The sequence below is a fragment of the Balaenoptera physalus genome, assembly GCF_965194825.1.
Source record: "Balaenoptera physalus genome assembly, chromosome: 11".
Taxonomy (NCBI): domain Eukaryota; kingdom Metazoa; phylum Chordata; class Mammalia; order Artiodactyla; family Balaenopteridae; genus Balaenoptera; species Balaenoptera physalus.
This window is the reverse complement of record NC_138896.1, coordinates 63,819,449-63,831,390: the sequence shown is the minus strand read 5'-3', so window position 1 is coordinate 63,831,390 and position 11,942 is coordinate 63,819,449. Positions and strand designations below refer to the sequence as shown.

Sequence of the window (11,942 nt, the reverse complement as noted above, 5' to 3'; positions counted from 1 at the left end):
TAGTTCATGAGCTCCTTTAAACACCTCCTAAACACCACTGTCTGCAAGGCTGGCCTCCTGCCCCTCTGACTGTGCCAGTAAATTTCAGAAAAGGCAGCTCCCAGAATCCATTTCACACAGTAACTGAAGAGGGCTGTTGTACTTCTACTGGATTTAAAAAGCACAGGGCATTTGAGGATGCAGACTTCTCAGACCCTCACTTAGGACCCTCCTTGGCGGAGAGTAAGCCCATCCCAGGACAACAAGTGTTCACTTGTTATCTATTATTATTTAGTTCTAATCTTTGGATGATGAGCTGAGAGCTAGGGTGTACTTATTGTCATGAGACAGTAAGTTTATTTTGAAAATTAAGGTCAGTGAGGTAGAAAAACCCATTCAAATGTCTCCCTCAAGCCCTACTCTCACCCCCACCCCATTCCACTGCCTCTTCTTGAACTGTCTTTTTAAAAAGCAGATTGCAGCATCTGCCGGCAGTCGTGGTGGGGATACACCTGGGTCCAATCGTCATTTTCTTCTCTCTTTCCTGATTTCTTCATAACCGTTCAAACTCACCAAGCAAAACAGGTTCACCCATAATCTCTGGTTCACACTAGATTATAGAAAATTAATTCACTCCAAGTGGAATCATTTCCTCACTGCAGCAATATTTCAATAATAGTGATCATTACTCAGCACTTACCGTGTGCTATACCAAGGCTTTCCACGCAATAGCTCATTGATGCGCCAGACACCTCCGTGAGGTGGGGTATTTCACTTTCCCCACTTCACGGAGAAGAAGACCAGGACATACCTGGATCAGTACCTTTGATCAGGGGCACTCAGTTGGGAACAGCGGTATTAGGCCTGCCCAGCACCAGAACCCGGGTTCCTCACACTCCTGTCTAGTGTTAACGGCAGCCTGAGCAGCTTCCACCCTCATCAGATGTGCTCGGGGGAAATTCAGGAGGTGCTCCTGGAAGTTCAGGGGACCCAAATTTGAACAGCCCCTTAGAACATTGCACACTAACAGTGTCTGCAGTGTGCCGGGGTAGAACTAGGTATCTTGCGCCTTCCCCTGTGTGCTTCACAAACATCTACCTCCAGGGCTTTTGTCTAGCTGTTATGAAGTCCAAGCTCATACTGCTTGCCACACAACAGGTCAATCAGTAAATGAAGGGACAGTTCGTTGGGGCAAGGAATAGCAACTTTATTCGAAAAGGCAGCAGACCAAGAAGATGGCGGACTAGTGTCCCAAAGAACCATCTTACCCGGGTTAGAACTCAGGCTTCTTTTATTCTGAAAGGGCAGGGGGTGTGACTAGTTGCTGTAAACTTCTTGGTGCTGGATTGCTTTGCTCTTGCAGCTGGCCACTAGGTCCAGTCACAATGCCCCCTATAAACCTCCAACAAGACAAATGCTATTTTCTGTTCTGCAACTCTTCATCTCTGTATGAAAGGGAAAGTGTTATACCTTTAAAGGTCAGAGCCTTAAGAATGGGCTATCCTGCATATTTCAGGCTATAGGCAACTTCTTTTACAAAAGGTGCAGAGTCAGCATGACTAAGCACAGGCGACAGAACACAAAGGTTACAGCTAAAGAAATAGACTCAATATGGAGTCAGCTTTGTGCTTTTCTGTTACATAGACACATTCCTACCATGAAAAGCCCCATTCCTGCCCCAGGCCACTGTGCACGTTTGCAGAGACACCGAGGGATTCTTGGTCAGGCATCCTTCCCAGTGCCCTCGGCAGCAGGGCTCTTGTCAGGTTCTGGGAGGGGCTGGAGCTGGTGCATTTGTTTATGTCTGAGTGAGTTGGGCACCTGCTACATAAACTGTCAGACCCTGAGTCGGGGATCTCGGAAAGATGGGTTGCTGAGTTCAGGTGAGCAAACTTTCAGTTCAGCCAGAGCTTGGGGTATACCTATTAAGTGCAAACCACGGATGGGGTGAAGTGGAAAGGCCAGAGGGATAAATAAGACACAACCCCTGTGTCTGGGGCCCATGATGACACGTGTCGATCCATAACGCACGCCACGTGGCTTCATAACGTGCGACGGGAGGCCAGGAAAGGAAGGGGAGAGAGCTGGCCGGCAGGCAACCTGGGAAGCCTCAAGGAGGAGGTGGCATTTGAGAAAAGACTGGAATGAGGCAGTAGCACTCAGACGGGCAAAGCCTCCAGGGGGTGGGATATTGCCGGTAGAAGCAGGGATTCTCCCGCTGCAAGACTTTGAAGAGCATCAGTCAGTCCAGGGGCATCTGAGGGCCTGCAGCTGTGTGGCCACGTGGCCTTGGAGAGGACTAGACATCTAAATCCTCTAACGTCAGAGCCAATATCTAGTCTTAAACCACGAAGCACTTTGGAGGCATCCTCAATTCAATCCCTGTCCTCACTCTCGAAGGTAGGTTTTATTACCTCCATTTCACAGATGGAGAAACTGAGACCCAGAGAGGCTAAGGGACTTGCCCAAGGCCAAGTGAGGAGTGAAACCCCAGCAGGTACCCTTGAGAGACCCTGCTCCTTACCTGGGCTTTCTGCCACACCGTTGTTGACCCCTGTCCTGGGGACCCGAAACCAGTCCCCAAACCGCAGAGGCTGGAAGCAGTGAGAGCTGCCCTCACCACGTGGGAACCAAGGCGAGTCCAGGCCAGATCCAGCGCTGAGCCCACACCTGCATGGTGTTAGAGGTGGAGGTGCTTTCGGGACCTTCGCGAGCCCCTGCCTGGGTGGCATGAGCCTCAAGGGTAGAACATCCCCAGGAGGCCAGCGGCACAGTCACAGCAGCCCTCGCTCTCCCCGCCGGCCCTTGCATAAGTGTGCGGAGCCCCAGGCGCCAGGGAGCTCCTGTCTCTTGCGATCCCCGCCGAGGCAGAGGGAGAGAAAGCCTAGCAAATTAAAACAGTTGAAGTCACATCACTTGTGCCTCTTTGAGCCACCCATAAATACATAGGTACTCAAACCTGCTAATCTGACTCCAGCTAATATGTTTTAACCACAGTCTGTGGGCTCTGGAAAGCAGCTGTGAGGAGCAGAGCAAGAAATTAGATTGTAAAAGTGCAGGATAGAGAAATGATTGCAGCATTTTGACAATTACCTGGTGTTCCTTGGTCCGCAGAGGCGAGAGTGCTTTCTCTCTGTACTTCAGCGGTTAAAAAAATGTATCCAGGTTAAGTCCGTTTCATTACTATACCATTATAATCCAGCCTGTATTGATTGCTCACCGCTCACCAAGACACAGGGCGCTGTCACATGTCACCCCGACAGCTACCCACCCGCAGGGGCTCCTGGCACTTCTGCTTTTCGGAGGCGTCAGCCGAGGAGCTGAGAAGCCAAGCAATGTGCCCAGTTGACGGGCTGGTGACTGTGGACCAGGTTCCTAACCCACGACATCAAACACCAGAGCCCACACTCCTCCCAAGGGTGAAAGTTTTGCTTTTCATTCCGTTACTGCGAGGGGAAGGGAAATAGGTCAATCTCCATTTTTCAATTGTGTGTTCTTTTCACACCTAAGGGGTTGGAACAGTCTTATACTTGGTACAGTGGATCTGAGTTCACTTTTGTGAGATTCTTAATAATGCGAGGTGCCCCCTCTGACTGGAGTGGCCAGGTCCCCTCTTTGCATCCAAGCACGTGGCTGTTTTCCCGGTCTCCCTCCACATTATTAAGAATCTCACGAAAGTGAACTTAGAGCCATTGTACTGCAGACAAGCTGCTTTCTATTTTTTGCTCTTCTGCTTAAATTTTCAAAGAATCTAAAATAGCACATGCCATTTTTTACCATGTTCTCTTCTGAAATATTTAATTCTTCCTTGGGCGGTTTAACATTGCTTCGCCCAAGGATTAACTTCCATTTCTGAATAGCCTATTAGCTGAGAGAGGCAGAAAACGTATTTCATAGAGTGGCAGAGATGGGGGGCTGGCAGAGAAAAGCGGGGCGGCCCACGGCTTGCCTCTATAGAGCTGCTTGCCCATCAGCAAAGCCGGGACCCACTCCCTTGATTAAACACATACTGATTTTTAAAAAGCAAAGTTTCCCTGCAAAGACCACTGTTAAGGGGATTAATGCTCAATGAATAATGAATCGGGGAAAGAACTACAACAGTAATACTTAATTGGAAGAGGTAAAGTCAACCATGGTGAAGTGCTCACATCGCCTTGTAGACGCAAAGCAAGTTCTAGAGGGCTCCGTGGGTCTTCAGCCAAATCAGACAGACGTGAGGGCAGCTTCCAAGTCAAGTGGCCAGCCGGAATGGTGCCGGTCAGGATTGCAGCATTTCTCTGCTTATCTGTTTCTTAATAACGGCCGGAGAAGAGGGGAGGGAAAAAAGCACGGGAGAGATGAAAGCTTTGGTGATTTCTGCCTTTGTATTTGAAGGCCCTAATCAAAAGCTTAATTTCTCCTTCTTGCATAATTAAGCCAGATGTTGCTGATGTTAGGTGACTTGCCGTGTTCTTGCTGCACTTATCTCCTGTTCCTCCTTGGGCCAGGCCTAAAAAGTTTGCCTCTTGAGGCAGATTTTTCCAGCAGCCTTTTATGGATAGCTGTGATGGTTTAACTGCCTTCCTCCGTGTGTCTCTCTGTTCAGCAAACTGTACCTCATTTAGTCTGGGGTGTTCACAGTGTTTTGCTTCTTGGACCCAAAGTGTCAGAATTTACTCACAGTGGTAGCAAGAGAAAGGGATGGTTTCCTCCCTTAATCCTGAGTCACTTTTTTTTTTAAAAAAAAAGAAAGGTGTCTCAGCTGTGACGCTGGAAATGTTCTTGCCAGTCAACGTGGGAAAATGTGATTCTTGGCCGATTAATTATAAGGCTGATTTTCCCAAATCCAGATTGGGTGGTGATGAATTACTAATCTTTGTCAACGATCACGTTCTATTTTTTTTTTTTCTTACAAAAGAAAATGAAAGGGGGGTCCCTAAAAATTAAAAAGAGACCATAAGGATCGCACTTTTAGCACATTTCCCACGCTGCAGCTGGCCGCCCATGAGACACAGTGGACATCGCCTGGTTTCCACTTTGCTTCAGGATCACCGAGTTATAACCCAGAGGTACAAGAGGCACACTGAACCCCAGGGAGTGTGCGGGGCTCCCCAAGCTGCTTCACAATGCATTTTGCTCCTCCTGGGAAGCCTCGCCCTCCGGCTCCCATGTTGTCAACTCTCCAGGGGCCCCAGGTTTGCAGTCACCTCAGGGCCAGGCACAGGGTGGAGGTATATGGAAAAGACCCGCAATCAATAGTATCTAGAGGCGAGGGCTTTTATAAAACCCTCTCCCAAGACCAGCCCCACGCTAATTAAACTGAATCACTGGGAGAGGGACACAGGCAGCTGTGCTTTTTCAAACAGCCCCCTGGAATCCACCGTGCTGCCAAGTTTGAGAGCCACTGATCTCAGGGTACCTCCCGAGACAGCTCTGGGGAAGGTGTCATTCAGAATGATGCCTGCCCTGCCTCCTCGTCCCACTTATTTAGTAGAATCTCCAGGTTTTCTATACTTTTACCACTGATTTTTTGTGTGTGTGACACATTTCATTTTGCCAGCTCCATTTTTCCTCCACGGCTGACACAACCTTTAATAGTCACGTTTCTCACCAAGAAGATCGTTTAAAGCTTTAAGCAGTTTGTGACCTTTACACTTTTGTCCAGCTTAGTAAATCTGCTGGCTTTTAACAGTAGTCACTCAGACGTCACAATTTCATTGTAGTTATTTTGTTGTACTTCACCAGATTTTTTTCTAAAAGCAAGGATGTGCTTTGGCTTAGCTTTTGAAAAGATTGTAATTTTTTAAAATTAAAGATGCCGGGGCGTGGGAGAAGATTCCTTTATTCTAGAATTTTCCCAGCAGTATTTCTATAGAAAGTGAGTTGAGCCCTTCTACCACTAGAATATTGGGTCTCTAAATTCTTACAAGTAGGGCTTTAATAAATATCTGCCAATTTTTAAAATTTACATCTGAGGAGAGAAGAACAGGTGTAAAGTCAAGGTATTATGTGAAACAGGAAGAACAAAGTGAAACAGCCATTGCAATTAGGCATTCCTTTTTCATAAGGCTGTAACAAATAATGTGTTTATTTCCCCACCAGTACGCCTTCTAGAACACATAAAAGCTTGGGATAAAGGGAGGCAGAAATCTCTGGCTCAGTTTCTGATTCATGCACTCTCTGAACGTGAAATGTTAGGTATAATATTTCATTTCTTGAAATTGTTTTATACTGCCTACCTCACAGGGCTATTATGTGGTTTCAAAGAGACGTAGGTGAATACACGCTGAAAAGCCTGAAGCACTATATGATAGAATGTAAAATTAAAATGTTATTTAATTAAGGGTTCACTGTCTGCTGCGGCCTTTTTGTACTTGGGTACGAGGCTGCCCTAAAATAGGCACATTTAAGCCATGATCTAGCAGAAGAACAGAAGTTAAAAGGGAAATTAATAATATAACGGATAACATTTCAGTGCTTCTTCCCTGATGGTAAGGGGAATTTACATCACCCCCTGCAGAGGGCAATTAATTGGTTGAAAGACCACTATCACTCAAGTCGGTGCTTTAAAAATGCCTTGTACTGTGCGTCAAGACAGAAAGGCAAGGGGCGTTGGGAAGAGAGAAGGATTCTCAAATGGGTAGATATTATTTACATAATATAATTTTTCTATTCTAAGAATTCATGAATATTTTAAGTTACCTGGACTTGTTTCATATGTAACATGCGTTTTCCACCCTGAATTTGACTAGTGTGTATTCAGAGACAGCCTGGAAAGCAGGGAGATAACTCTAGCTTGAAAATACCATGGTGCCCTCTGGCCTGGTTGCTGCCGTAACTCACTCACTGTCCTGTGTTTTTGCCACAAGACTACTCCACTTGCCGTCTGTCAGGACAGTAGAAGGAAGACATGGGGGATATTTCTTTATATATGTATTTATTTGCTTTTTTAGGATAAGCACATATTACAGTTTTTAAAAATCGTTAAGATGAGAAAGATCCTCTTTTAGAATGATGGAGGTAGAAATGAGTGGAAAACGGACTTCTACTCTGTGTTTTTCTGCATTGTTTAGAAGATCTCCCTTTCCTCACGTCCTCCCTGCTTCATCTCTCCCCGTCTCTGGAAATAACCACCATTCGCCATTTATAATCATGTGCCTTTACAAACAAAAACCAAAGATGGGACTCTCATACATGAGTATTCAGCCAGTTCCCCAATATTAATTGAGCACCTACTATAGACAAGGCACCGTTTAGGTGGTTAGGATACAACACGCAAGAATTGCCGCAGTCCCTGGTTTCAGATAGCTTATATTTTAGCCTTTAGTAATTTTTTTAAAACCCCTCTTTTTTTCAGATTAATTATAGATTCACAGAAAGTTGCAAAGCTAGTATAGAAAGGTCCTTTGCATCCTTATCCAGTTTCCCCTAATATCATAGGACGTTATCTAAACCAACCATATGGAATTACATTTGTAGATTTGTGTAACCGTCACCACAGTTAAGACGAAGACTTGTTCATCGGTATGAAGATCTTCATGCTACCCCTATATAGTCACACACACCCCTCTCCCCTCACCCTCTCTAACTCTGGCAACCTGTTCTCTATCTCTACAATTTTGTCATTTTGAGGACATTATATAAATGGAGTCATATTGTATGTGACTTTTTCTAATTGGCTTTTTTTTTCACTCAGCATAATGTCCTTGAGATCTATCCAAGTTATTGTATCAATAGCTAGTTCCTTTTTTTTTTAACATCTTTATTGGAGTATAATTGCTTTACAATGTTGTGTTAGTTTCTGCTGTATAACAAAGTGAATCAGCTATATGTACACATACATCCCCATATCCCCTCCCTCTTGCATCTCCCTCCCACCCTCCCTATCCCACCCCTCTAGGTGGTCACAAAGCCCCGAGCTGATCTCCCTGTGCGATGCAGCTGCTTCCCACTAGCTATCTATTTTACATTTGGTAGTGTATATATGTCCATGCCGTGCTCTCACTTCATCCCAGCTTACCCTTCCCCCTCCCTGTGTCCTCAAGTCCATTCTCTGTGTCTGCATCTTTATTCCTGTCCTGCCTCTACGTTCATCAGAATCTTTTTTTTTTTTTTTTTAGATTCCATATATATGTGTTAGCATACGGTATTTGTTTTTCTCTTTCTGACTTACTTCACTCTGTGTGACAGACTCTGGGTCCATCCACCTCACTACAAATAACTCAATTTCGTTTCTTTTATGGCTGAGTAATATTCCATTGTATATATGTGCCACATCTTCTTTATCCATTCATCTGTTGATGGACACTTAGGTTGCTTCCGTGTCCTGGCTATTGTAAATAGAGCTGCAATGAACATTGTGGTACATGTCTCTTTTTGAATTATGGTTTTCTCAGGGTATATGCCCAGTAGTGGGATTGCTGGGTCATATGGTAATTCTATTTTTAGTTCTTTAAGGAACCTCCATACTGTTCTCCATAGTGGCTATATCCATTTACATTCCCACCAACAGTGCAAGAGGGTTCCCTTTTCTCCACACCCTCTCCAGCACTATTTGTTTGTAGATTTCTTGATGATGGCCATTCTGACCAGTGTGAGGTGATACCTCATCGTACTTTTGATTAGCTAGTTCCTTTTTACTGTGGAGTGGTGTTCCATGGTATGGATGGGCCAGAGTTTGTCTAGCCATTTACCTATGCGGCGACATTTTGGTTGTTTCCAGTTCAGGGTTATTGTAAGTAAAGCTGTTATGAACAATTGTGTGTACAGGTTTTCGTGTGAACATAAGTTTTAATTTTTCCGGGACAAATGCCCAGGAGTACAATTGCTGGGTCATACAGGAAATATGTGTTTATTTTTTGAAGGAACCACCAAACTGTTTCCCAAAGCGTCTGTACTGTTTCACATTCCCATAGGCAATGTATGAGCAATGTCCCCATACCCTCTCCAGCATCTTGTGCTGTCACAATTTTTCATTTCATCTGGACTAATAGGTGTGTAGTGATAGCTCATTATGGTCTCAATTTGCATTTCCCTAATGGTTAGTTGTGTTGAACGTTTTTTCCTGTGCTTATTTGCTATCTGTGCATCCTCTTCAGTGAAATGTCTGTCTGTTCATGTCTCTTGCCCACCTTCTAACTGGATTGTTTGAGATTTTAATATTGAGTTTAGATTTCCTTGTATATTCTAGATAATGCTCCTTTGTGGAATATGTGGCTTCCAGATATTTTCTCCCAGCCTATATAACACAAGGTTTTTATTTTGTTAAAGTCCAATCATCAACTTTTTTTTCTTTTATGGTGTCATGTCATATCTAAGGATTCTTTGCCTAGCCCAAAGATTTTCTCCCATGTTTTTTTCTAAGTTTGATAGTTTTACATTTTATATTTAAGTCTGTCATCCCTTTTGAGTTAATTATTGTATAAGGTGTGAGGTTTAAGTTGAGGGGGTTGATTTTTTTATCTGTGGGTATCCAGCTGTTCCAGCATCATTTGCTAAAAAAAGCCATCCTTCCTCCACTGAATTACTTTTGCACCTTTGTCAAAAATCAGTTAGGCAGTAATGTAGGATTATTTCTGGGTTCTCTATTCTTTCCATTGCTCTCTGTGTCTCTCCTTCTGCCAATACCATACAATAGCTCTACAGTAAATCCTGAAATCAGGCAGAATGATCCTTACTTTATTCTTTTTCACAGTTGTTTTAGCTATTCTAGTACCTTTGCCTTTATATAAAAATTTTAGAATAATCTTGTCTATAGCTACAAAGTAGAGGGATTTTGTAAAGAATTACATTAAACCTATATCAACTTGGGCAGAATTGACATCTTTACTATGTTGAATTTTCAGATCCATAAACACAATATGTCTCTCCATTTATTTAGATCTTTGATTTCTTTCATTAGCATTTTGTGGTATTCAGCATGCAAGTTCTGTACAGGTTTTGTTAGATTAACATGTATTTCTCTTTTTTTTTTGAGCAATTGTAAATGGTATTATATTTTTAAATTTGGTGTTCACATGTTCACTGCTAGCATATAATCATACAATTGATTTTTGTATATTTATTATATTTATCTAGTATTCTGTGACCTTGCTGAAATTCCTTATGAGTTCCAGGAGTTATTTGTTCATTTTTCTTTTGTTTTGTTTTTAGATTGATTGGGATTTTCTGCATAATCTCATGTTATCTAGAAATAGAGAGTTTTATTTCTTACCTTCTGTTCTTTATAAATTTCTTTTTTCTTGCCTTAGTGCACTGGCTAGAACTTCCAGTGCTGTGTTGAACAGGAGTTGTGAAAGCAGGCATCCTTGCCTTGTTTCATTTTATGCGGAAAGCGTTCAGTCTTTCACCAGGAAGTATGTTAACTGTACAACAATTTGTAGATGCCTTTTTTCAAGTTGAGGAAGTTCCCCTCTGTTCCTATTTTTCCAAGTGTTTCTATCTTGAATGGGTGTTGAATTTTGACAGATACTTTTTATGCACTAATTGATATGATCTTGTAATTTTCTTCTTTAGCCTGTTAATATGGTGGATTACATTGATTGATATTTGAATGTTGAACTGGCTTGTATTCCTAGAATACACTTGGTCATGGTGTATAATTCCTTTTATATATTGTTGAATTCTATTTGCTAATATTTTGTTAAGGAGTTTTGCATCTATTTCCGTGAAGGCTTTTGATCTCTAGTTTTCTTTTTCATACCGTCCCTGCGTGGTTTTGGTATTAGGATATTGGCTTCATAAGATGAGAAATGTTTCCTCCTCTTCTATTTACTGGAAGAGAATATATACAGTTGTCGTTAATTCTTCCTTGGTAGACTTCTCCTAGGAAACCACATGGGCCAGGAAATTTCTTCTTTGGGAGATTTAAAATTACAAATTCAATTTCTTTAATACTTATACGGCCGTCCAAATGATCTATTTTATATTGGGTGAGTTTGTGGTAGTTTGTATTTTTTGAGGAATAGGTTCATTTTATCTAAGTTGTCAAATTTATGTGTGTAGATTTATTCATAGTAATTCCCTATCCTTTTGATATCTTCAGGGTATGTAGTAATAGCCTCTGTTTTAATTCATGATATTTGCAGTTTGTGTTTTCTTTCTTTTTTGTTTTATCAGTGTTGTTAGAGATTTGTCAATGTTACTAAGCTTTTTCAAAGAACCAGACTTTTGTTTCTCATTTCTTTATTTTTCTATTTTCAATTTCACTGGTTTCCGCTCTTTATTATGTCCTTTATTCTTCTTGCTTTGGGTTTATTTTGCTCTTTTTCTAGGTTCTTGAGGTAGAAGCTTAGATTATTATTTGAGACTTTTCCTCTTTTCTAAAATAAGCATGTAGTGCTAAAAAATTTTCTTTTGGCACTGCTTTAGCTGTGTCTCACAGATTTTAATATGTTGTATTTCCATTTTAATTAAGTTCTATATATTTTATTTCCCTTGAGACTTCCTCTTTCAACCATGGATCACTTAGAAGTCTTTAGTTTCTAAGTGTTTGGAGAATTTTCAGTTATCTTTTTGTTATTTACAATATTTCTAGTTTGATTCCATTGTGGTCAGAAACATACTCTGTATGGTTTCTGTTTTGTTTTGTTTTTTCAGTTTGTTGAGGTTTGGCTCTAGGTATTGTTTTTCTTTGAATACTTCCGTGAGCATTTGAAAAGAATGTGCATTCTGCTGCTGTCAGGTGGAGTGTTCTATAAACGTTGATTAGTTCCTGTTGGTAGATGATGATGTTGAGTTCCTCTATACCCTTGCTTATTTCTGTCTAGTTTTTCTATCAACTTTTGAGAAAGGGATGTTGAAGTCTCCAACTCTGATGGTGGATTTCTCTGTATCTCCTTTCAGTTCTATCAGGTTTTGGTTATCATATTTGCAGCTCTGTTGTTTGGTGCATACACATTTAAGATTTGCTATGTTTTCTTGATTGATTGACCCTTCTGATGTTATGTAATATTCATCTCTGTCTCTGGTAATTTTCTTTGCTC

General features: G+C 42.0%; 1 long non-coding RNA gene across 1 annotated transcript in view; it reads right to left on the bottom strand.

Moving 5' to 3' along the window:
• Positions 1-5,312: 5,312 nt before the first annotated feature.
• Positions 5,313-11,942, bottom strand: part of LOC309637819 — a 253,175-nt gene continuing 246,545 nt past the window's right edge. Inside the window, exon 2 of the long non-coding RNA XR_014250835.1 lies at positions 5,313-7,695. This is a non-coding gene — a long non-coding RNA (uncharacterized lncRNA). The remainder of the gene's footprint in view (positions 7,696-11,942) is intronic.